Below are 26,990 nucleotides of genomic sequence, written 5' to 3' on the forward strand. Positions count from 1 at the left end.
TAAGTGCTGGAGGTATTCTATTCTTTAACTCCGGATTTGTAAAGTAGCCCCCTTTGTGCAATGAAATAGTGAGACTCAGTGAGGTTAAATGACTGGTATAAGCTCACAAAGAATTTCTAAATTTAGTGATAAAAGGGCAAATAGTTGTAAAGAGTATGTAGGAGCCTTACTTCCAGAGGGAAACTTGAACCATGGATCCGTTGAGGGACTCCTCCTTCAGCAGTTCCTGCACGGTTTTCCACCACCCCCATTCCCCCCTCCCCCCGGTATCAGCCTCTTTTCAATTTGTTCATTAAATTCCAGTGATGTTTTCCTGCACATTTTTTGTGCATGCAAATCTTTTCAGTTATGTTTTGAGTCTACAGATTGATCCCAAGACATAAGTACTGTGAAAAGGCACACAAACCGATTTAAAAAAAAAAAAAATTCCTGGGTCATAAATTATTGGTATGTTGAAAACTTATATATGTAAAAAGGACACATTTTCTTAAACCAGCGAATCTCAAACATTTTTGCAATCCTGACAGGTTGGGAACTCTAATACAACTTGGAAATACTACCCTCCCCACCCAATCTCCCCCTGCCCCTCCCCCCAGCCACTTCTTCTCTCCTGCCTTGAGACAGGCCAGCCTGTAGCACCCAGAAAGCCAGTAGCTCTGAAATCCTATTCACTTTAAACCTCATCATTGAACATCTCATAAACACTACCGCTCTCTATGTGTTTAATGAAGGAGTTCCATAAATGTAAAACTTCCCAAACTGCTGATGCTTCTGTCATCTCCTGCATCTAGGCACCCATTTTTGAGAAATTAGAAACATATTTGGTTTTAGAGCCTTGCCTAGGTGCTTAAAAGAGCTAATAAATAATCATTTGTTATTTCGGCCTTACAGGACTAATTTAAACCCACACCTTCCAAGGAAGCAGAAACATTATTCTTTTTGTCTAGATTCACATTGCCATTTAGAAAAGAGTTCTTCAGAGGCACCTGGGTGGCTTAGCCAGTTAAGTGTCTGACTCTTGATTTTGGCTCAGGTCTCTGGGTTGTGGGGTTGAGCCCCGCATTGGGCTTTACACTCAGTGGGGAATCTGCTTCAACTTCTCTCTCTCCCTCTCCCCCTCCTCATGCTTGCATTCTCTCTCTCTCTCAAATAAATAAATAAATCTTGAAAGAAAGGAAGAAAGGGAAGAATTTTTCAAGTTCTTCTCAAGATGATCCATTCATTCATTCAGTAAATATTGATTATTAAACGCCAGACAGTGGGTGTGGCCATGAGTAGGCGAGTCTACAATAGTGAATCACAGAGACAAAACTTGTCTGTCCTCATGGAGCTCACATTCTAGTGGGTTGACAACACATAATCTGTCAGAGAGTGAGAAATGCTGTGGGGAAAAATCAGTCCACAGAAGTGTCAGAGTATATCCCTGTACCTAGTCATATTTCCATGGTTCCCATCTTCCCCAGGTAGAAGGACTTACAGCAGCCCAGAAAGCCCTGTGTGATGTGGCCTCTCTTCTCCTGACTGCAGCACCTTCTCCGTTCCCGGTCACCTTGGCCTCCTTGCTGCTCTTGGGCATCGCATCATTCCCGTTGGTGGCCTTTCCATGTCTCTGTTCACCACCGCTCTTCCTTCAGAAAACCATAAGACAAACTCCTCATCTCTTTTTGGTCTTTGCTTAGATGTCACCTTCTTGTTAATTTCTTTCCCTGTTTTAAATGTTAGTCACTCTCCTGATACACTGCTTGCAGTGCTGCCTCTCCAGGAGGTCACAGCCCAGCAGAGGCGGTGATGCCACCAGCCAGGCACCATCAGAAGCAGAACAACATCATGGGCTTCCTCTCCAGAGGCAGGGTCTGCCTGTGGTTGGAGAGCCCTCGGACTTTCAGTGTCGTTGGGAGGGCCTTTCAGTAAAGGCCCTGCCTGGGGTCAGCATTGCCGGCTTTCCCGGCTTCTCCAGTAGCAGCGATCCAACCCTGAGCTTAATTAGCAGGAATTCCCAGGGTGGCACTTGCCTTTGTCATGCGGTGGCATCGTACTTCTTAGGGACTGGATGTAGTCTCTTGCAATAGAGGGCCCTCTTGTAGATGGATTCTTTCTCCCCCGTGATTTTTGCCTGGGTGTGTTTGGTATGTTTAGTCTGCTTCTCCTCCTTGGCAAGGCCATTCTTGTTTTGCTTCTCCCTCTCATTACCCACTGTGACTGCCTCTTCGGAGTCCTCTGCTTCGAGTTTCACTGACTTTTATATATTTGTTGTTTCTGTTCAGAAACCAAAACTGCATCTCGTACATGGCTGGCTTATATCTGCCTCATTCCCATTTTATTTTAAAAAAAAAAAAAAAAAGACAAAAAACCTATTTTTACACCTTGTCTCTACCGCATCTTTACAGCATTAACAAGAACATCCCTGCTTCCACAGGCCGTTCAAGAGTTTATGACTAAACACCATTTGAAATGTGATTTTTGTCATGGGTTGGGTTTCCTGGGAAGCCAACCCTGAGGTGTAGTTTAACGTTCAGCATGTTTGTTAGGGGGTGGGAAGGAAGTAGGGGGAAAAAGAAGTTGAATTTTGGTACAGGCCCAGCAATGACCTTGGTCAGCCACCCCCCCCCGCCCCAGTATCTCTGCAGTCATAATGGCTCTTCAGAATTGTCTTGACTTGTGCCGGAATAGTCAGGCCTTTACTCTCCAGCAGCCCTCAGTCATTGTCTGTTGGCCACCTTGGGAAAGTGTGTGACCTTGAGCAAAAAGAGCCTCTGCATCAGAGGTCATCCCTGTAGAAACCAACAACAGCCCCAGCAAGTGCGGCAAGAGGGGGGATCTGGGCAGTGCCTCTCAGCGTCTTCCACGTTAACGTAGGTGCCGGGCAGCGACAGCTCCAAGCGATGATGCAGTGCTTACTGTACAAAGTAACCTCCATTGTCACTTTTAATTTGTGATCGAAATTTGCTTTATTTCACTGAAAGCATAGGCTGTTGGAGCCTGAAGAGGCCGTAGAGAACCTCTATCCAGCCCTCTTATTCAGTGGATGGAGAAATGGGATAATAAGGAGAGGAAATCTCAGTTTGGTTTCCCCAGAAACAGACCTTAAGACAAGGATTTGAAGAGTAAATGGTTCATATGAGAGCTTCTCCCGCAGAAATATTAGCCAAGAAGTGGGCAAGTGGTACAGGGAAGAGAAGGAAGCCAGCAGAGTTGCATTTGCAAAAGGATTACATCTATGGGTTCCTGGAGCTCAGTCCCTTGGGGGGAACTCAGGAAAACAGTGTACATACTTCAAAGTTGCCCTCTCCAAAGGGCAGAGTAGCTGGCATATTTGCCCAGTGGCTTTCCCCATCCATCCTTGGCTGAGGGCAATTTCCTGGAGGCACTAACTTCTCTGCATTCCCAGCTCACTCAAGGAGGGGCCCAGCCCATTCCCAGAGCCAGAGTAGAAGCCGCAGGTGGTCCCAGAAGGCTGCCTGCCCCATGGAGAGGTGAGCCCAGAAGGACGTAGGAGGGAGTGGGAAGCAGAAAGAGCAGGGATCTAGTCCCTCCTTCTGAGAAACAGTCTGATTGGTGGGCCAAGCACACATGCAGGCATGAAAGAGCACAGAAGTTCACAAGCATTTGTAGCAGTTGGTGGGGACGATCCTGTATTCAAAGCTATGCATTGCACGTGTTAGTGCCCAGGCACTGCTAAAGGGCTGCCTCAAGAGGTTTTTTGTTTTGTTTTTCATTTTTAAGAACAATTCCCAATCAAAATTTTTGTTTTGCTTTGTTTTGTTTTTTAATTAGTTTTTATTTTCAGCATAACAGTATTCATTATTTTTGCATCACACCCAGTGCTCCATGCAATCCGTGCCCTCTATAATACCCACCACCTGGTACCCTGCCCCTTCAAAACCCTCAGATTGTTTTTCAGAGTCCATAGTCTCTCATGGTTCACCTCCCCTTCCAATTTCCCCCAACTCCCTTCTCAGTCAAAATTTTGAACATGGATTGATGTGGCCTGAGGGGTAGGTTAGCATACCGGTGATAAGTTGGGTGCCTTTGGAGAGGGCCATCTCGTTTTTCATCCTGCTTCCATCACCCAGTGGTCATTGGATGGTGGGCACGTGAAGCCTCAGTCTCCTCCTCCTCTTAAAAACGGGGACAGTCATGGAACACATAGGAGTGTTGAGAGCACTCATGAAGTAACTGATGTCAAAACACTGAACTGAGAACCTGCCACGTGGAAGGAGTTTGATAAACGTTAGCAGTGGTCGTGATTCTTGTTGCCAGAGAATGGTAAGGTAAAGTCAAGTGGGAAAATGATTAGGGCATAAGATTCCAGAATCTAGAAGAGGAATGCTGTGAAGTACAACCTCTGGGATGCTGGGGGACGTGAAGGGGAAGGCTTGATAAAGTCGAAAAGGGCTGCCCACTCAGACCAAGTTCTCATGGGAGCCTGGGTCCAATCAGAATGAAAGTTTTTGGGGAAACCCAATATGTAAAAAATATAAACAGAGCTGCTCGTTTGAAGGTGGAGTGGGGAAGCAGGGTCCTGTGTTCTCCCCTCCTCCCTCAACCACCCACAACCTCTGAGGGAATTCTGAGAAACCCCAAAGCTGTGAGAACAAAAACAATTTCTAAAGAAGGATTTTAAAAAGCTACTGTAACACCTCATTTGTTCTGTATTGAGTTAGTTTTCCAGAAAAAACATTTTTTTAGAAACTCATCTTGGTTGAAATTTTGTTTCAGTGTGTTACTTTTTTGCCTTCTTAACAAGGCTGAATGAAAACCTTTTAATTTGTTCTTGATGATTTTTGATTATAGTAATGAACATTTAGTTACGGTTCTGTGCTTTAATGTGGTGATTTCCAACCTCAGAGGTTCTGAAGAGTTAGGACTGTTTACTTACTTATATTGTGCTTTTTAAATTGTTAGAAGACGCAGCATGGCTTCAGGGAGGGTCTTGGAATTAGGAGCCAGACTATCCAGGTTTGTCCTTCAGTCTGGCATCTTATTAGCATAATGACCTTGGGGAAGTACTTAACCTCTCTTTGCCTCAGTTTCTTCTTCTATAAATTGGGAACAATCATCCTACTTACCTGGTAGGGTTATTGTGAGAAATAGATAAATTTTGTTCTTTTGATGCTTTGAATAGTGCCTGCATATAAAAAGTGTCATATAAGTGCTGTTGTGATAATAACGATGATGATTTTATCTGTTTTTATAATTCTTCCATCGTCGTCTTTGACGTGGCTTAGTGGTTAAGCCTATGGGCTCTCAAGCTAACCAACATGGACTCCTACCACCACTGTGATCTGGGGAAAGTTCACTAGTGCTCTGTGATTCACTTTATTCATCTGAAGAGTGGGACTAATAATACAAACTAGTTACAGGATTGTTGTGAGGATTAAATAAGATAAAATTTGTAAAGCCCTCCGCACAGTATTTGGAACATTGTGTCATAGTCATCATTATTATTAACTATTAAGGTTCTAGATGAAGAATACCATAGCAGTAATGTAATATAGAGCCAGAAGTTTTTACTGTATTACTCCTTCAAAGCCTTAGAAGAAGGTTCCTTCTTGCTACTTCATTGGTTTTCAGTGAGTAGAAATTTTTTTATTTTTAAGATTTTACTTATTTGACACAGAGAGAGACAGAGAGCGCGCACAAGGAGGGGAACAGCAGAGGGAGAGGAAGTAGTGGGCTCCCCGCTGAGCAAGGAGCCCGATGTGGGGCTTGATTCTGGGACCTCGAGATCATGACCTGAGCTGAAGGCAGATGCTTAACTGACTGAACCACCCAAGAGCCCCTAGAGATTGTTAATCTTACTTAAACAATAAACATTTTCAATGTGCTTCTTAACATTGGAGTAAGGAGTGGATGGGCAGAGTTATTAACTGTTGATGCTATGTAATACAGTGTTTATTAACAAATGCTGACTCAGAACTTTTAGATATATTTGTGTGGAAGGAATTAGATTTTTTAAATTAAAAGGTTGACATGATTAGCATTCATACAAAGGGATACTGTCAAAGGAAGAAAAACAGTAAAGAACTGTGTTGGTAGACATGACTAGAAGCAACACAGGGTAGGCAGCAGATTTTCTGATATATAAGAGAGACCAAACATTTGATAAAAAGCAGGCAAATAGTGATTTTGCAGCCTTGGTTGGGAGGTGGGGAGCCACCAGCCACCAGTGTACCCCTTGATACTCAACATTTTAAGAGCTAAATTAGATCTGTAGATCATGCCACTATTAAGACTAACCCATTGCATGAGGATTTTGTACAGCCAAAGTTTTACTGCATAAATGTTAAGAAAAATTAGCCAGTGCTGGAGAATAAGGTACAAGGATGACTGCATGTCCTTGCAGTATTATGCTGGAGCATGGTCAGACATACCCAGCCAAGGACCACATAATTCTCTAGGGAAATGTTCCTTTCTTTAGCTTACTAGTTGCTATTGATCAAGACCCAGATTTTATAAAGTTAGATGTTAATTGTAGATAACTTGCAAATCACTTGGCTCTGGTGGAAAAGATAACCCCAAAGCTTAGAGTTTCAGTGACCTATAGGACACGTTTTATATCTGAACTATTTTTAAGCTTAATGTGTTCTTTCATAGACTATACATACTTCAGTCTTTCCTATTCTCACTGGACCAGATGTATCCTCCTGCTGGTTTTCTCCTTAATGATTTAAATAAATATTGGATATGTGCTTAATTTATATTTATGTAAGAGTCACATCTTTAACTTCTTCAAAACTATATCCCAACAAACAACCTACCTGTTAATGGAAATTTCCTTTCTTACTGTTTGCTACTTCCCCTAACATTTTTATTTTTCATTGTAATTTCAAAATTGGGATATATTTTATATGTGTTTTATTTATTTTTTTAATTAAAGGCATTCCGTGAAAAAACAGAAGCAAGTGTAGGTAGTTAAAATTTTTAAACCTGATTCTTTTAGGCTAAGGCGAATTGTGAACCTAATGGTTGCAGTAAGATCCACGTCTCCAACATGTTTGTAAGCTGACATAACACTTTTACACAGCTTTTGTGTGATTGTACCACTAGCTGGTCTCTGTGGGAGTTGATTGAGTTTGTGGGCCATGACATCGAGGATTATAAAAGTGTTCCCTTTTATGTAATCAGAACTACAAATGAGATAGTGATGAAATTTAGAGAATGTGTTCTTTAATAGTTACTTGGTTTACAAAGAAATGTTTTAGAATTATGAATATATGTTTAATTTGAATACAGTCCTGCCCACTCTTTACTCCTCATACAATATTCTGACAAGACATATGGTAGGGAAGAGAGGTATTTGTTAGGGATGTCTTAGACAGGATCCCAGCATTGGATCATAAATTTAACTTGTCACTTTCAAGGTCGTCGCTTAGATTGTTAAAATTAGGTAATCCTAAGGTTTTCATGAAAAACTTCTTACATTTGTTGCTCCTCCTTTTGTTAGAAGTTTGCTTTCAACTATCTTCGATGCCTTAACTAATATTTGTGTGATAGATATTTAATATTTAATTCTTTTGGAATGGAAGCTCCGTGAGGACAGGTTGTGTCTGCTTAATTCATAATTGTGTTCGGGCACCTGTCACAGTACCTGGTATGCAGTAGGCCCTCATCGAAATAATCCAGGGCAAGTGACTATGTGCTTGCCTTCACTCTGTTATAAAACAAGGAACAAAAAAACAAGACAAAACAAAACAAGGAACACATTTAGAACTCAATCACAGATGGATGACTTCAAATGCTGGATGTTGCTAGAGGTTTAGTTCAGGCCTTTCCCCACCAGTAAGAATCGTGGACATCGTGGACCCACAACATATCCTTCAAGTTCTCTTGTCATCTTCTGTCTCAAACTCATCCATTCTCTGCAGTGGTTGGTTGTTGTTGTTGTGTAATTAGCCAGTTTGGAAATTACCAAAATAGGGAATAAATTGACAGGAAATGATAGAGCCATTTCTATCTAGACAAACCTTTGGTTCTCAGAAGTCTTGGAAGATGATAAACCTGAGAACCCCCCCAAATGCTAAGAGAATAAAAGCAATTAGTTGTACATAGCAAAAGATCCCCCACTCCCAATTCGTCATTGTTCTGTCCTTTTTCTCTCTCTTCCATCTCTGATTCCTTCCCCCTTTAACTACCTTGGTTCCTTTTTCTGAAAATGAGTACATTGGGTATTGATTTGGTGCTGTGTAGGCCACCAAGTTGAAGAAATATAATGAACTGCCTTTAGTTGGGCACAGTGTCAGAAGTTTCCTAAGTGTTCTAAGTTTTAGCTTCTTTCTCACGAAATGCCAAAAATAGAGATTTTTGTAAAATTCAGAGCATGCATTCAGTGTGTTTAAATTGAATATATATGTAATTGAATATATTATGTATTAAATTTATAATTTTTTATATAAACAGCTCCTTAAAATTTTGTGGGAAAACCAAAGTCTAGGTAATACAGGTTTAGTATTCTCATCCTTCCAGTCCAGTGAGATTAGAACTGTAAATACACTCTTTTTTATTTTTTTAAAGATTTTATTTATTTATTTGTCAGAGAGAGAGAGAGAGAGAGTATAAGCAGGGAGAACAGCAGGCAGAGGGAGAAGCAGTCTCCCTGCTGAGCAAGGATCCCAATGTGGGACTCCATCCCAGGACCCTGGGATCATGACCTGAGCCAAAGGCAGATGCTTAACTGACTGAGCCACCCAGGCATCCCAGTACTCTCATTTTTAAGGCAGCAAATCTATTTCTCACTAGAATCACTAAATTGGGCAAAATCTTCATCTGCTTGATTCTCCATGTCATCCATTCTTGAGTGCAGTTGCTCCCAAATAGTTTGAAAGGATATTGTTAATTTTCTTTTTTCTGAATTTCCAAATTACAAAGAGCACATATCCACCATCCCTCCCCAAATCAGCCCTCACCAACAGTATGTGAATAAAAACATTACCTGTAGTCCCAGATAGCAATATCCCAAGTGACAGTATTGTATCCAAAGTTCATTTACAAGCTAATTGTCATGAACTAAACTTAACGTACATTTTTTCCTCTAAAACTTTTGTTATAAATATTGGAAATGATGGGTTTCACGTCTTCTATCTGATGTGCACCCTCTGCCTGCTATGCTCTTTCCTGATTTTCTCCCACAGTTTAGTCCCCCACCTCATTCAGATGCAAGCTCTATGAGAACGGGGTCTTCGTCTGCTTCACCTTTCTATTTCCTGTGACAGGAACAGGCTACAGCACATTGTAGAAGAATTATGAGGTGCATTTTCAGAGAATGGATTTTTAGCCCAAAAAGTACTTTTTCCTAAAAATCTTTTAAAAAGGAATTTTTTTCAGCCTTCCATTCAATTATATTCAATTTCAGGACCGTTTTGGGTGGGGAGAAGCTGCAGTTGATGGTATTCTGTCTTCTTCTAGTAGAAGCCCGTGGTATGAGGGCCATTTGCGATAGCATCATTTTTCTATCTTTCACCTTTTTCCCCCTATTTCTAACTTTTTATTTGGACCAATTTGAAATCTGCAGATAAGTTGCTGCAAGAGTTCAATGAACATCCGTATACTTTTCACTTAGACTTACCATTTGCTAACATTTTACCATATTTGTTTTATATCTCTGTATACATATATTGTTACAGTTCCTTACAGAACTACTTAATGTTTAAGAATAAGTTGCAGGTGTGACTTTTCACCTCTGAATGCTTCAGTTTGTATCACCTAAAAAGGAGATAGAGTTGCCATATTTAGGACAGAAACATGGATACAGTAGTACATCTAGTGTACAGACCTGTCTCGGTGATCTCCTTTAGAACAATATACATTTAACAACAGCAAAGAAGTCTTAATCCAGGAAAGAGTCCCCAGTCATGGATTACATTTAGTTATGGAGCTTCGCCAACCTTTCTCAGTGTTCTGTGTCTTTCGTGACATTAACATTTTTGAAAAGGACAGGCCATTTGTTTTATAAAATGTCCTTCAATGTGGACTTACTTATAGCTCCTCATAGTTAGAGTCAGGTTATGCATTTTTGGCAGAAGTGGTATCGTCTCCTCCTAAGTCTATCACCTCAGCAGGTCCATGATGTCAGGTGGTCCCATTACTAATGGCATTAAATTTGATCACGTGATTTGGTTAATGTCCAACAGATTTCTCCACTGTAAAGATACCTTTTTCCCTTTGTAATTCAGAAGTAATCTGTGGATAGATACTGTAAAACTATGTAAAGATCCTACTCCTCAACAAACTTTCACCTAATGGTTTTAGGAACTCTGGAAATTCTTGCCTGAATCCATGACAACAATAGTGGTTGCAAATTGGTCATCTTCTGACTCTTTCGTTTCTCATATATTTGTAAATTGTAAACACCCTTGTATATGCCATTGTAAAGAAGGGCTTCCACTTGACCCATTTGTTTATTGCCTTATTACAAATATGGATTCAGGGAGGGGTGTCTGGGTGGCTCAGTCATTAAGTGGCTGCCTTCCGTTCAGGTCATGATCCTGGGGACCTGGGATCAAGCCCTGCATTGGGCTCTCTGCTCGGTGGGGAGCCTGCTTCTTCCTCTCCCACACCCCCTGCTTGTGTTCCCTCTCTTGCTGTGTCTCTCTCTCCCTCTGTGTGTCAAATAAATAAATAAAATATTTTTTTAAAAAAGAATATCTTCAAAAAAAATCAAATGTGGATTCAGGGTTTCATGGATTCTTTTATTAAATTCAATGTGTTATATAGTACATTACCATAATTTATTTCAATGTTCAGATTGTCCTAGAATTGGCCTGACTCACTGAGCCCTAGCATCTGGGGAGAAAAATACTTAATCCCAAGAGTAGGAAATATTTTTAGTACATTCACAGTGCTTCTAAAATCTTAATTGCATACAAATCACCTGGGGCCCCAGATTCTGCATTCCTAACAAGCTCCCGGGTATGCTGATGCTGATGGTCTGTGGACAGCAGGTGAAGTAGCAAAGGTGTAGGAGTCTGTAGGCCGATCTGGAAGACTTAAAAGACATCTTGCTCTACCTCTATTAGTATGAAAATTCCCCTTATTAGCATGGAAGAGACTGCTCATGTGAAGAGTGTGTGAGCTCTGCTAGGCATGGGCAGAGAAGAGCTACACCCCAGCTACTCGATTCCCAGAAATCAAGATGATGTGGAGCACTGTGTTCCCCTCCTTCATGCTTACTTTTGAATTTCCCTAGAAATCCTGACCTTTCAGGGAGCTGTCTTCAGCTCCAACAGGGATCAGGAAAAATTGTGCCACCTGATTGGAGGATGTGTTTCTGTGTACTCCCTTACCCAACTTTATTGATACCAAGGGAAGTTAGGCAGTTTGAGCTCTCCTCTTCAAAAGAGAAATATTGATTGATTGACCGATTGATTGGCTCCACAAAAGTTATGAGTTTCCTGTCATTGGCTTTTGGCCAGTGGATTTAGATTTGGATTTCAGTGGCTTTTGGCCAAATAATTTCCTTTTTCCCTTTTAATATTATTTTTTGACAAATAGTTGTTGGCAATCCGGCCCTCTGCAGTTTGTGACCACTACATTCATAAAAATTCCAGATGTCCATGGAATTTTGTATTGCTTCGTCATCTTGTCCAATCTGTTCACGTTTTTATCGGTATTCCTTTTTCCCCTTGTCATGATTTCATTTACCCGTCTGTCATCTGACTTTTCTATTTCCCCTTCCTTCACCCTATTAAGAATGGATACGGGGCGCCTGGGTGGTTCAGTAGGTTAGACCTCTGCCTTCAGCTCAGATCATGATCCCAGGGTCCTGGAATCAAGCAGCACATAGGGCTCTCTGCTTGGCAGGGAACTTGCTTCCCCCTCTTTCTCTGACTGTCTCTCTGCCTACTTGTGATCTCTCTTTGTCAAACAAATAAATAAAATCTTTTAAAAAAGAATGGGTAGGATCTTCCCTATAGACGAAGAGAGCTTTACATCTGAGGGAATCACTCCGTGGAGGTTGTGGAGGGAGCATCAGAAATCAGAGGACAGCTAGTGTGAGGGACTGAGTGTTTGGGCTACTCATCAGCATTGGGAAATAAGTGAACCATGGACACATACCAATTCATTTAACAAAATCCAAAGGATTTTTAAAATGAAGGTTTTGTTTCTGTTTGTTTTTATGTTTGTTTTAATATCTGCCATTTGTATCTTCTGCTATTTCTGGTATTTAAATAGATAACTGATAATAGTATTAGACTAAAGTAAAACTTGGGCAATTTCTGACTTATGAATGATTCACAAGTTCATATGCCCCCATCAGTGCTCTCTGTTAACTCCCAATTCCCTTCAGAAGACCAGCTCCCACTTCTCTGCTAAGGGATGCTGACTTGCTGTTATTGCAAAGAATCTCCCTGCTCCTAGAGCCTCCATATCTAACAGAAGGTACTGTAGCCCTTGTGATCTCTTTCTTGGTCATGGCACATAATAACATGTTCATTGAATTATGTGGGGTTAGAAGGGATTTTGTTCCCCCTTCTCTGAGTAACATATGTTACAGAGGGTGTTTAATATGGCCACACAATGAAAATATTATGTCTGAAAGCTAACCTGGAAATCTAGTAAGATACATAAGCAAGTAAATACCTGTTATGCTGTGTCTGTTGGAGGATGCAACCTGAAGATTTCTAGTATCAAACTATATAATTGGCTTAGCCTGGTGATAGATGATTGTCCCTAAGAGGTTCAATGGTTGCTATAGAAGCTCAGGGCCAGAAGAACTGTGCTCTGTGCAGGCCACTACTAGGGTATTCGGGGACTAGGTCATGGCTGGGTGCCAAGGCCCTGTGGAAAGCAGAAAGGCTGTTTCAGTCCCTCAAGTGCTAGACACCTTGTACCAATTAGACCACACCTGCTTTCTGCTGTTTGGCCTCTCTCTTTCTCCCACCTGTGAGCTACTCTTTAAAAAAAAAAAAAATCCCAAAACAAGAAACTGTTCAGGTTCTGACACAGATCTCTGTGTATCTTTACAACCTTCTGAAACTGTGTGAATTCTAGTGATGGTAGGAAGTAGGAGAAAATTTGCACCTATTCTCTCATTCATTTTAAGATTGAAAAATTCTCAGACAGGTGAGCTGCTTCACGCACATACCAAAAAAAAAAAAAAAAAACACAAAAAACAAAAAACAAAAAACTCAGCAGGACTGGGGCAGCACCCTCCACAGTGTGCAAAACAGAGTTTAACATATAGGTCCTAGAAGTCCTTATTAAATGATCCAAAGCAAAAAGCAAAATGGCAACGGAGTGCTTTTATTTTCATTTCCCATCTTATCAGCTTTTCAAAACATCGTTTTAATTCCAACGAACTTGGATCCCTCGTTATATTTCCAATGCTGTATTTAAACATCGCTTGAATGTCTGTCCCTGGCTGTTTATACACACACATATGCGTACACCGATTTGCTGTATCCAAACGCAGGAATGCCTGCTCAGTTGATGTGATTAGTTGGAGGAATTGGTTGTTAGGATGAAGAATACCCTGGAGGTTATTATAAATTCTGCCAACATTTACTAAGCATCTGCTAAGACCTGAGCTGGTCCCTATCTGTCTCTGCCTTTAGGTTATCTACCATCTTTCCTGATAGATTACAAAACACAAAGCATGAACACTAATACGAAGCCAGCTAAATACCAGGTGCATCGGGCTCCAGCGGGTCTCAGAAAAGAGAGAGCCCAGTGAGGTGGAAGGATTGGAAGAATAGACAGTTTGGAAAGATGTGTCATTGCAATTGGCCTTAATGGATGGTGAAAGGAGGAGAAAGAGGAGAACATTCCATTTAGTGATGAACAATATAAGCAAAGGCAGCTGGTTGGCATTCATAGCATTTTTTGTGGGTCAGTGATAGCTTGGTCCGGTTGTGGTGTTCTAGGTTGGAAAGAGTGGAGTTAAGATGTTAAGCTTGCTTGGTACCAAGTCCCGGAGGTGCTGTGCTGCCACAGAGCAAAGTGATCTAGAATGTGCATGAGCAGCACCTGGACAGTCCTGGAGCCACTCTGCTACATCCCACTCTTGTCTCCATCTGTCCTGAGCTTTGTGCTCCTGGTTGTCCCACAAACTCCGTGCCACTGTTTCCTCACATGTAAAATGAGAATGGTGATTTTCTTTATCTTGCAGAGTTGCTGTTGGAGCAAAAGAAATAATAATCACACCAATTGTTTAGCACATTCTGGGTACTTGGTAAGGCTCGTCGCATCATTAATTATTAGCAAGGGAGAGAAAGAGTGGAAACTATACCTTAGAAAGCTGACTTTGATTCAAGATAAGCTGATTGAAGCTTCAGGAGGCTTTCTGGAGTTGCCTTTTGCCTGGATGGAGTTGAAGACAGAATTTTAGAGGTGTCTCCACAATCTCCACCCTCTGTAGGCAGACATGGGGAAGGGTCTGGGGTGACATGTTGCACAAAGCCATTCTGTTTCCACTACATCTCCCTTTCACAGATTTTAGAAATGATTGTGCTTGATAGTCATTCAGAAATGATCTGGTAGGTGTAATCAGCAGTGTTCCTTAATGGCCACAGAGGACTCAGTGTTGGTCAGTTAGGGGAAGTGAATTGTTGAGCCAGAAGTAACTGGAAGTTTATTTGCTTCTTCTTCTTCTTCTTCTTTTTTTTTTAATATTTTATATTGTGTGCCCAGAGGCTGCTGTGCTGACAGGGGTAAGACAGAGAATTGAATCTGAATAAATCAAAATGGAAAATAGCTCTGAATATCCCTACAAGAATTGCAGTGCCTAACTTCGATAACTCATGCATGCTAATTCTGTTTGTTGTACTTACTCTTTGGGTGGACAAGAAAACGGAAAGCAGTTCTCTCTATAAAAACAGGAATTCCATTTCATACCTTTCCTTGAAGTCGTTCTTTCTCTTAGCTATAAGATTTTTAACTGGAAGTAAGTTTAATTCATCTAGTAAGAAGTTTGAATTTTTACTATGCTTCTTTTTATAAAAATGTGAATAAGCTGTACTTCAGTCCTATCTTCCTGGTGGAAAGTTGTATGAAAAAAATTTTACAACATAAGCATTATGCTTCCTGAAGAAACCACATCCTCAAAGGATAATGTTACAAAACATTTACATTTTTGTTTATCATGATAAGTTTTACTTCCTAAGTGTTACTTGTCTATATTTTGACTCTGAATATTATAGATGTTTTTATATATGGTAAGGAGTGTTCTTATATGCAGTTTAAAAAGGGTTTCAAAGGTCAAAGTTTATAAAGAGTTCTGGTATAGTGCTCCAAGTATAATACCATCATGTACTGAGAGCAATAGTTGTTAATTTTTGGTGATATTTATGCCTTATAAAACATAATAGAAATAATCAGTTAAAAATGAGTGTGACTGGGGTACCTGGGTATCTCAGTGGATTAAACCTTTTCCTTCCGCTTGGGTCATGGTTTGGGGTCCTGGGATCAAGCCCCGCATCGGGCTCAGCAGGGAGCCTGCTTCCCCCTCTCCCTCTGCCTGCCTCTATGCCTACTTGTGATCTCTCTCTCTGTCAAATAAAAAAAAAAAATTAAAAAAAAAATGAGTGTGTCTGTTATGTTTGAAGAAGCACATCTCTCTAGTTCTTCATCTGTGCAGTCTTTAATATATACTGTGCATATGTGTGTGTGTCTATGTATACGTTTATGTGTGTATGTATCAAGGAGTCCCTGTAACTGTTTAGCTATGTGTAGCACGGAGTAGTTCTATGCCAGGTATTCTAAGTATTACCTTGAATCAGATTCCTTTGAATGGATCCAAAAGAATGTCTAGAATTAAATATATGATAAATTGATTTTAAAATAAATATGTTCTGGCTTATATACTTGGCAATTATATTAATATAAATGGAGATTCACTACCCCTCCCTTTCTGTATAGTTCAGTCAACCCCTGTCTGGCTTCCTTCTTTTCCTAGTTACCCCAGTGTCATCATCCTGACTTTTCTCTTAACTCCTTTCTTCTACCCACTGTATCTCCAATTCTCTACCCTTTAGGTCAGTCCATTTAATCCTTTGTGCTGCTTCTCTTCCAGCATGGCTGGTTGCAAATCAGTACTGCTAGAAAGATGTTATCCAATTCCACAAGGCTCTCAGTACTGCTGGGTTTTTTGGTTTCAGTTTTGGGTTTTTGTGGGAGGGGTTATTTGTTTTTATTATTCTTATGTATGTGCCTGGACAAATTCTCTCTCATTTCCCATCCATGATCCTAAATTTGATCATTCTCCATAAATTCTTTAACACAGAGGTAGCTGAGCTGTGGTTCTCTCTTCTGATAGGAACCTCCCAGGTGGGAATTTCCACTCCCCTACCACAGAGAGTTCTGGTGCTCCTGCTCCAGCCTCTGCCTGGGTCATCATATGGCCATCTTCCTTCTGCATCTGTATCTGCACATGGTAATCTCCCTGCCTTTCTCCTGTTCTTATAAGGACACTAGTCCTATTGGAGTAAGAGCCCAGCTACTCTAGCATGACCTATTGTAACTTCATTATACCTTCAAAGACTTTATTTCTGAATAAAGTCTCACTCACAGGTACGGGTTAGAAGTTCAACATGTCTTTTTGAGGGACATAGTTTAATCTGTAACAGGTATTTAGAATACATCTGTGTAATAATTAACATGTAATACTTAACATGTGTGTTGAGGGTTTGTGTTTCATGTGGCATACATATTATGATGAAGTTAAGGAACCAAGGATAGAAGTGTGAAACATTCATGTGGTTGCTGAGTATGGGTATTGTATCACACATGTCAACTTTTAAAAGTTAAATTCTCTTTATTCAGTTTTATTGATGACTAGTTTATTGTTAGATACTTCTAAAGTGATTTAATTTACATAACATAAAGTCTTCATGTAAGCACTCATGACTGTGCTTATAAATTCGGTTCCTAATTACAGGAATTCTTTCCTTTTCCAGCAGAAATGAGTACTCCACTTAAAACTTCAGACTTTATTGGTAAAAAAATGATTAAAGAATAAATTGTTCAGGAAATACTATAAAGGAAACTGATCTACTAATTTATAATTATCAAGTTCCAATTAACTTCCTTGTCAGTATTTGTGATAAGCATCATTCTTCTAAAATTTCTAGGAAGTGAAGTACCACTGTAAGTTGTTCAAATCAAGAACAACAATTCTTGACAAAACTTACCTTTTAAAAGCACAAATGAGTACATGTAATTGCCTCTCTTCCTTGGATTTTTCTGCAGTTTTCTTAATTTAGTCCATTAAAATGCTAATATTCAAATGATCTAATATTAAAGCCTCCTCCTTTATAATTTAGAAGTATAGTAGTGAATGGACCTCAGTTATGATAACTTATGTGAAAAGTATTTTGAAACTCTTTTACCCTTTCCACAGATTCTTCTTGATTTGCCTAGAACAGTCCATCCAGAAAGCTGGAAGGGAAGAATATCATTACAGCCTATCAGCTTCATCATAAGAACAGAAGCATCCCTCCCTCTCCTCAGACTGTCAGGCCAGATCTACTTCCCACAGCTCCAGTATCCTCATTTTAAACATGTCTTCTCTTGTTGGAGCTGCTGTTCTTTAAAGGAAGCAGGATGGTGAACCCTTACCACCTTGCCTTTATGGCCTCTTCTCAGACCAGGACCAGGCTGCTGAAGCTGACCATGGGGAGACTGGCAGTGACATAGGCACACATTCTAGCAGGACTTCCCAGGTCAGGCCAGCTTGTAGTGCTATCTCAAAGTCTATAAGCAGATAGCTTACCCCTCAAAGCCCTGTTTTTTTCTCTTAGATTAGCACTCTAGAATCCCAGGTAGAATGGGGAAATACTTTCTCTTTAAATGCCGCTGGGACTATACAGTGTCTTGAAGTCGGAGGTGAGAGACTAAGTCTGCTCTTCAGCAAACAGGAGAGAATGTTTTTATTTAATATTCCTTTCCTCTTTGTTGCCAGACTTTCTCCATTGTGATGTAGGAGAAAGATCAGATTATATTTAGCTTCTAAATAATGAAAGATCATTTCTGTCTGAGTTATTCGATGATGATAGTGATGATGATGGTGGTGATGATGACGGTAGTTAAGCCATTCTATCTATTCTATTCGTTGCCTGGAAAATAGAAATCATAAAGTTAAGGTGTTACACTAAGACAAGAGCTTATTGGGATTGTAGAAGTTTTCAACCCTAGGACACAGGAAAGTTTTTATTGGATATCATCTGTACATGTTCACAGAGATATGCTCTTGATCAGGAATTGGCAAATAATACCCCAAAGGCCAATCTAGTTTGCCACCTGTTTCTTAAATAAAGTTTTATTGGAACACAGCTATATCCATTTGTTTGTTTATGTGTTGTTTTGGGCAGATTTACCCTATATGGGCAGAATGGAGTTAAAACAGAAACCATGTGATCCACAAAGCCTAAAATATTTACCATATAAGCCTTACAGATAAAATTTACCAACCCCTGCTCTGGGTAATGCTTCCAAATTGTAAAACCCATAATTGAAGAACTTTAAGGGTCATTAGAGATCATGTATCCCAAGTCTAAAGCAATGTCATAGATGGGTAGACCAAGGCTCATGAATGGTCATGAGCCAATTTGCCAATGGTCTTAACTGTTTGCTGTGATTTTCTTTTCCTTTTTAGAAAAGGAAGCGTTTTCTTCCTTTTTATCATGGCAAAATATACATAAAATAAATTTTACCATGTTAACCATGTTTCAGGTGTGTAGTTCATTGGCATTAAATACATTCATATTGGGCGCCTGGGTGGCTCAGTGGGTTAAGCCGCTGCCTTCAGCTCAGGTCATGATCTCAGGGTCCTGGGATCGAGTCCCACATCGGACTCTCTGCTCAGCGGGGAGCTTGCTTCCCTCTCTCTCTCTCTCTGCCCGCCTCTCTACCTACTTGTGATCTCCCTCTGTCAAATAAATAAAATCTTACAAAAAAAATACATTCATATTGTTGTACAACCATGTCCACCATCTATCTTCAGAACTTTTTCACCAACCTAAACTGAAACTCTATACCCAGTAACCTAACGCTCCACTCCCCCTATCCCTAGTTCTGGCAACCACCATTGTACTTTTTGTCTCTATGAATTTGACTACTGTAGATACTTCATTTGAGTAGAACCATACAATGCCTGTCCTTTTGTAACTAGCTTATCCAAATTTTTTTCTTAATTGAAGGAAATGTGCTTTACAGAACCAAGAAAATTCTAGCCTTTTCCCTGACTTATTTACCACTTGACTTGGCCCAAAGAAACTGATAAACTTAATATTCTCAGCTCTTAAAATAGCACATTTTATTACCTTTTTCGAAGGAATTCAGTAGTGTCATAGTATTAGTCAGCTACAGTTTTAAAAAAAAAGAAAGATCTTAAAATTTATAGTAGAATAGTTGCAAATATTAATTTCGCACTTAAGGTATTTGCTTCCAGAATTTTGGTATAAGGGAACACAAATGAATACTCAGAAAGTAACTTTGTGGTCATTGGAATCAGAGTCAAAGATGAGGGATGATAATTCAAGTCTCATGAACCAATGATGGGTAGGCTCAGAGCATACTTCGCTGGTGACTAGTTCAAAATTTGCCAAATTCAGTGTCTCCCTGTCCTAGACAATGCTGCCTATGCACAGCTCACATCTTGCCCTTTGCTCATCATTCTTTTTCTATTTGCATAAAGCTACCCAGATGGGATAAAATATAACTGATTATGTTTTAGTTTACTGTCACATTTCAGTTCTGCCTCCCTAAGACTATCCCTAGGTCACTCATTTGGAATTTTGAGTGTTCATAAAATTCTTTAGATTTCTGTGCATCCTATTTCTTGATTTCACCTTGAGTAATTTAAGTTGTGATTTTCATATTTTACTCATTCTTAGAAGTAACCTTACTTTAAAATTCTTACAGGGCAAGAAAGGGCAACTGTCAGGAAAGTTAGGTGACTCAGTGTTGCCTGTACATACATCCTCAAAGCAAGTAGATCATACTAATGCATTTGTTCTAAGTATTTGTTTGTCATTGGGCCTTAAATTATGTCTTTTGTTTTATTGCTCTTTTGTCCAAATAGCGGGGAAGGATACGGATACGAAATTCTCAAGATGAATTCAGTGTTGTTTGCTTACTAAGTGTACTAAGTGCATTGCTGGTATTATCTCCTTAAAATCCCCTTAACCCCCCCTGAAATACGTACTTTTATTATATCCATTTAGGTTATGAGGAAACTGAGAGACAGAATAGTTCTTTGCCCTATGACATATAGCCAGTAAGAGACTGTGCCCACGGCATTTGGATGGCTCAGTCAGCTAAGTGTCTGCCTTTGGCTCAGGTCATGATCCCAGGGCCCTGGGATCAAGTTCCACATGGGGGGTGGGGATGGGAAGGTCCCTGCTTAGTGGGTAGTCTGCTTCTCCCTCTGCCCCTCCCCCTGCTCTTGATCTCTCTCTCTCTCTCTCATTCTGTCTTTCTGTCAAATAAAAAAAAAAAAGAGAGAGAGAGATTGTACCAGAACTTGAACATTGGCAGTCTTGACTGCAAAGTCAGATTTCATTTATTTGCTTGTTCATCTGTTCATTCATTTATTCCAACAAATATTTAATGAGATCCTGTTTTTTTTAATTTTTTAAAAGATTTTATTTATTTGACAGATTTTATTTATTTATTTGACAGAGAGGTAGAGAGCACAAGTAAGCAGAGCAGCAGGCAGAGGGAGAGAGAGAAACAGGCTCTCTGCTGAGCAGGGAGCCCGATGAGGGGCTCGATCCCAGGACCCTGGAATCATGACCTGAGCCTAAGGCAGCCGCTTAACCAACTGAGCCACCTAGGCACCCCAGAGATCCTGTTATGTTTTAGAATTGATTCAAGGGATACAACAGTAATGATAAAAGCCTTGTCTTCATGGAGCTTATGCTGTTAACCACTTTTGTTTTTTAATATATCAAAGATATTATTTTATTATTATAACCACTTTCTATGAACCATTTTGTATTCTCCTTCATCATGTGTTCTAAGATGCTTGGATGCTAGTGCTTTTTTCAGCTTCTCATCAAGAATCTATTAGGAGGTTTTGGTAAGTGGTAGGATCTTTTCCAAGTCAGCTGGGATAACCCTTTACAACAGACAGAAGTGAAGAACCCATTGAAGACAAATACTGTTTCTTTCTTCTTGAACTATCACAGACAAGTTATCATAACTTCTGAAACTTCTGTGGGGTTTATCACCCTGAAGGCCAAGAATTAAGAGTATCTACCTCATAAGTAATGTTGCCCTGCTTTAATTTAGGCCTGTGTTCTCTTAGTTTTCCTGCAAACCTGAACACAAAGTAATCAGTATCTTAGTCGTTAAGTGTAAATAGTTGAAGACCATATGAACACACACTAATTTGCTTTTTGTTTTCAAGAGTGTTTTCTTGGTTTGGTTTGGTTTGTTTTGATCCAAGACAGAATTGTGAAGTTCAAGAGAGAAGGTTGTCTTTGGTGCTTTGCTCTCCTCCTCTTTCAGTTACACTTGCCTTCCTCCTGCTGGTTCCTGGACCTCCCAGCCAGCAAAGTGTTACAGTTAATATCCTGCTAAAGTGTTAAGTCATAACTAAAGCCTCCTGCCCTTCCCTGGCCTCTCTCCCTTCCTTTAGACTAAGAAGTCTACTAATCCTGGTGAGCGAGGAGCCCCTAGCTCCAGAGATGGTTCGTGAGGACTTGATTGTGACTGTGCCCAGAGATTTTGCATTTTAATGGAAAACATTACGTTTCTGCTACCCCTTCATCTGAGGGGAGTAAATAAAGATTTAACACACACTTCTGCAATGTTGAACTAACCCAGATTACTACACATTTGGGGGGAATTAGTTTTCTTTGTGTGTCTTTGAATTGCTTAGTATGAAATACTTAGGTTTTCCCATCTTTTTAAAAATTGGGTGTGATAAATACTGAGTCCAGAGGAAGGAATACTTGGTGACCATTGCATGCCTTACTTTATGCTGTGTCCTAGATTCATGGCCTTGCCTGGAGTGTCTCATTCATCCTGTAAACTCTCTCAGCATCCAGGACCTCTGGTGGGTGGTACAGGATTACCAGGTACTATTCGACTGCTGGGGGTCTACAGGATTGACACTTAAACCTTATATTTTTATAGTCCTTTACAGCTGATAATTTAAAAAAAAAACTTACCTCATTTAATCTTCTATATGCTCATTATATGCTCATTATAATAAAACACAAATATAGAAAGAAAAGACTAGTGATTAAGGTAACATTAATCTCAGTTTTCATAAAAAGAAAATGAAGCCAAGGGAGCTTAAGTGACTTGCCCTGACCGAAAACCAGGTTCTCTTTCTAGGTCCAGTGTCCCTTCCTCTAAACCACAGCTACCTATAAAATGACGACTTTTTCAAATCATGTGCCTAGTCTCCTCTGGTATTTGAATGTTTATGTCACTAAATTTTTATATTGCACTTGCCCCATTTGAATTTCACATCTTTTTTTGGTACGGCTTTTTTCCCTAACTTTTCTATAATCACTCCTAACTTAGAATCATCTACATTCAAATTTGATGGAATATTCTTAGTTTCTGCATGTCAGTCATTTGTCCACTGGTGATCCTGAAGGATTTAATCTGACCTCCCAAAATAACAGTTGTGGTTTTGTCATGATGTTTTAAAGTATCCACAGCCCTGATGATGGGAGTGATGGGAGTAAATGCAGTTTTTCCTTATAGTCTGTACCTATTTTAGTTACATTCTCTGTTCTTCCAGTATAAATGGAACTTGCTCCAGCCAACTGTTGAAATTGCAGTAAAGAAAATACAGCTAGTTTTTTCTGCTTCTCAAAAGAGGGGGGGAAAAAACAAGTTTTGTTAGTCTGTCTTTTTAGCATAATGTACTTAAGGCACTTTAAAATGTTTATTTAGCTAGTTGCACAGTCTTTCATAGACTAATCTTGTCCCTCTACCTAACGCTATTTATCTGTACTTCCTTTTAGGTATATTGACTTAATTTCTCTTTTTTTTTCTGACATTCCCATTTATTTTTCATCTCCATAGCTTTTAGTATTTTCCCTTGCAGTCTTTATTACTGGCAGAGTCTTGAGCATGTAGGGCTAATTTTTTTACCATCAGTAGCACTTCTTCCTTCAGCTGGAGTTTTTGTCATTTAATACTTTATTAATAAATTTGGTGTATTGCTCTATAATTGTTTCCTGTGGATAAGTCTCTATTCCCTGTTGTGATTTTAATTAGTAGTCCTAGATTGCAGGGCTTATGCCTAACATATCTTTGGAAAGATCCCTCCAAGAAGAAACCAGACAAAGAATACACCGAATATGTCTTAGAGCGCATGCAAATATTCAGCTTTTCAGCCAGTATTTATTTAAACGCTTACCATTTTATCATCTGTTCTGCTAGTGAAGCACAATCAAGCCATGGGTCACCTGGGCTTATGCACTAGTAGGAGGTTAACCAGTCAATTCAAGACAGTGTGATGTGGGACTTGAGAGAGTAAGTTGAGTTGTTATGTATGTGTGTGGTATATGTATATCAAAGAAGCTCTTCAAAAACATCAAGGTGTCTGGGAAGGTAGCCTTTGATATTGTCAGATAACTGAAGGATAAACAAGGGTTGACCAGATTTAGCAAGTGTGGGGAGGGGTAAGGAAGTTGGGACAGGATGCGCTTTTGAAAGAAAGAAGACTCATCTTTCTAGCTAGAGGGTAAAAATGTTTATTAGGGCTACAGCATAGAGTTCAGGAGAAAGGTTATAGACATGATGGGGATCTGGAAAGGGCTTATTAAGTGTTTGAGCATCAACCTAAGAGCAGGGGTTTTTAAGCTGGGGAACAGCATGATCCAATTTGTAGTTAGAAAGTCCCCTGGTTGTGCTATAAGGAATGGTTGTACAGATAAGAGCTATAGCTAAGAATTCATTGAAGTAATGGAGGGTAGAGATAATAGTAATCTCAACCTGGGTAGGTTAAGTGGAAGGATTCAAGAGACATTTAGTAGAGAGAGTCCTTGAGAATTATTGATTATAGGGGAGAGGTGCATTACAAGAAAAAGAGACATGGCTGAGGGTGATTGGAGGAACTTCAGTTCTGTTCCCTTCTCATACCTCCATCACCGATTTTAGGTAGTCATAGGTTTTGAGATGTCATATCCATGGCTATAAAATAAATACATCTGGGCCCAGGGGAATGCTGTAAATTTTACTATTTTCTAAAATCTCTGTAAGAAGACTTTTATAGAAGATAATTTTATGTTATAGATATTCTGTATAAAAAGATTAACTAGCATACTGAGGTACATAAAATAATTTACAAAAATGAAAAAGCCATCTCATTTAATATCCCAGGGGAAATGTAAAGTTCTAATCCCATTTTTATGCATTATGCTATTAAACATCAGTTCATTGATAATATATTAGCCAAAGACAGAATGCAAACTTTTCAGTATAGAATTATCCCTTCCCAGCCTTAACTGAAATAAAAATCTAGACATAAAATATAAGTAATGAAAATGTTTGTTAGGTATACGGGTAGATCCAAGTAGTTGCAAGAGTTACCAAGAGCCATTTGTGGTTCCCTGGAAGAGTCTGGATCAATGATCAAATGAAACAAGTTACTGCTTTGGGATTAGGCTTCTTTGGTAGGAACTCCCCAGTGGCAGCTTCCTTCTTGATACCATATAGACAGTTATTTGCCTCTCTCCCTTCACCCATTCTTCTCTCCCTTTGTTCCTTATTTTCTTTCAAGTTAACATGTTTCTTACCCAACCTCCCTTGAAATCCTGGACTTAAGAAGTTCCCTTGAGAAATGTAAATGCTATGGAACTGGTACCTTTGTTTTGGTCTTGGTTTTACCAAAAGCAGGTCTGTGATTATGAACTTGCCACTTTTCAGGATCTTGGTTTCTACATTTGTAAAATGAGAAGGCTAAAGTAGATTCATGATAAGGGGAATCCCAGCTATGATTCTTTTATCTGCCCCCCCCACCCCCAGTCCTGCATATCCAGTTGCTTCCAGGTCTTTGTTTATTTGAGGGCCCCACTGGTACTTGAGATTTGTTATCAGAGCTGCCCTCTCATATTGAGGCTTCTATGGTTTGTTCCAGCCCCACCGCCAGAACCAGAGGACTGAGAAGTGAGTTACTGGAAAGCATTCCCAGGTGAGGTGGTTGCTGAAGAGGGAAAAGGAGAAACCACTGAACATTTTACTACAGATCCTCCAGGGACACAAGGCACAGATTTCCTTACAAAGGCTGTGTTTCTCTCTCCCACCCCTAAGTCCACCATCTGCAGTCTGGGTTATGGCAGTGCACCCTCTACACCTGTCTTCAGGTCCTACTCTAGCATATTCCTCACTCCTTCCATTTCTAAGGAAAGCCTTCCTAATATCCATCCTCAAACTCATTTCCTCAGGGAATGCTGATTAATCCCACTTACTATCAATCACCAATCACATTTAAGCCCCCCGCATTGGACCTCTGTTAAGTGTTATTCTTTAAAAATATTTTTTAAATGGGTTCAGATGCAAAATAGGAAAATACCAATTTATAGTAGTATATACAGTAGTGTATTCCATTGCTTGAAACGGTGACTTTTCACATATTGATCTGTTTTTTCTCTGAGATGAAAGATCTGAAAGTACCCTTCACCTATAAAGTCATTTAACCAAACTTGTTTTCTGTGCTCATTGTGAGTGCTTGACTTATTGAAGCTGATCCTAGCTTAGAAATTGGCATGTATGCTTTTACAAAATGGTTCTTATAAGGACTGTAAAAATGTGGTCCTTAAAAGCTGTTTGAGAAAATTATTGCTCCTGCTGTGATATTAGCAATGGTATTTTTTAAATGTTATGTTCCCTCTACATAAGATTAACTATATAACTATAAATTAGATATTTTTTAAAAGATGTCTTTCTCTACTGTTTTGATGTATTCAAATTTGAAATAGATCTTGGAACACCTGTTTGGTTGCTGGACCAATGGTTGTTGGGTTTGTTGGTTTACCACTAGAACCATCTCCACAATCTATCCCTCTGATAATAAGGATAGTGACTACTTTCAATAGGAGATAAAACAAATACTTTGCATTAATCCTCCACCCCAGCCCCAGTACTGTCAGTTCCCCAGCCCCCACCACTCTCACTTCTACAGAAGCAGAATGATGTAATTACAACACCTTTTCCTCTAATACATAAATTGAAACCACCCTTTACTGATTCCCTTTGGGATATTTGTTTTAACTTTTGTTTTACTGGTGGAGACCACACTGATTTGCCTGACACCCTAGGATTACTTGATTGCAGTCTTCTAAGAAGCAAAGAACCAGGTCTAATTTAATGTTTAGCAAAACAGAGGTTGTGGTAGAAATTTGTAAGTTTTTGGAATGCAGTAGAATAGGATTGAATGACGTTAAGGAATCCTTTAATGCATGCCTTTGAATAAATCTTTAGCAGTGAATGGTCTCTTGTAGATCTCAAAGCCACTAGAAAGAGAACTGGGGTGTTTGTTTTTAACCTTGCAAATAGTAATAACTCTTTATCTTTCTACTGATAATCCCACCCACCAACCCCCCCACGCCCCCGCCACAATGCTCCTGCTTGCTTACGGTCATCAACAACCCCCACCCCACAGTAGCAAGTTCGTTAGTGATTTTTGCATAAGGTGCAAATCAAGGAATGTCTTCGTCTCCGCTGCGTGCAGGTGGGACTGGCTTGGGGAAGACGCAGCCGAGTAGACACTTTCGCAGGGTGACTCATTATCAACACTGACCATTGCTTTTAAACCCACCAGGGAAAATGTACCAGACATTGTTATGATGAAAACAACCGGGAGGGTTGGTGAGGAGAAGATCCGAGATAAAATTTGGCCAAGGCCACGTGTCGCACTGAAGCCACGGCAGCAGGGCGAGCGGAGAGGCTAAGGCACCTGCGAGTTGCGCGGGCAGGCGGGCGTGGCCTGCGGGCGTGGCGCCGGGGGCGTGGCCGGGGGCGTGGCCGGCCGGCGGCCCCGGCGGTTGAAAGGGGGTGGAGTTGCCCTTGGAGGCGGCACCGGCCCT

At 40.1% G+C, this 26,990-nt stretch overlaps 1 protein-coding gene across 2 annotated transcripts in view; it reads left to right on the top strand.

Moving 5' to 3' along the window:
- Positions 1 to 26,990, top strand: part of PCGF5 (polycomb group ring finger 5) — a 124,540-nt gene that overhangs the window by 21,651 nt on the left and 75,899 nt on the right. The gene's annotated exons all lie outside the window — the stretch shown is intronic.

The sequence above is a fragment of the Neovison vison genome, chromosome 2 (assembly GCF_020171115.1).
Source record: "Neovison vison isolate M4711 chromosome 2, ASM_NN_V1, whole genome shotgun sequence".
NCBI lineage: Eukaryota > Metazoa > Chordata > Mammalia > Carnivora > Mustelidae > Neogale > Neogale vison.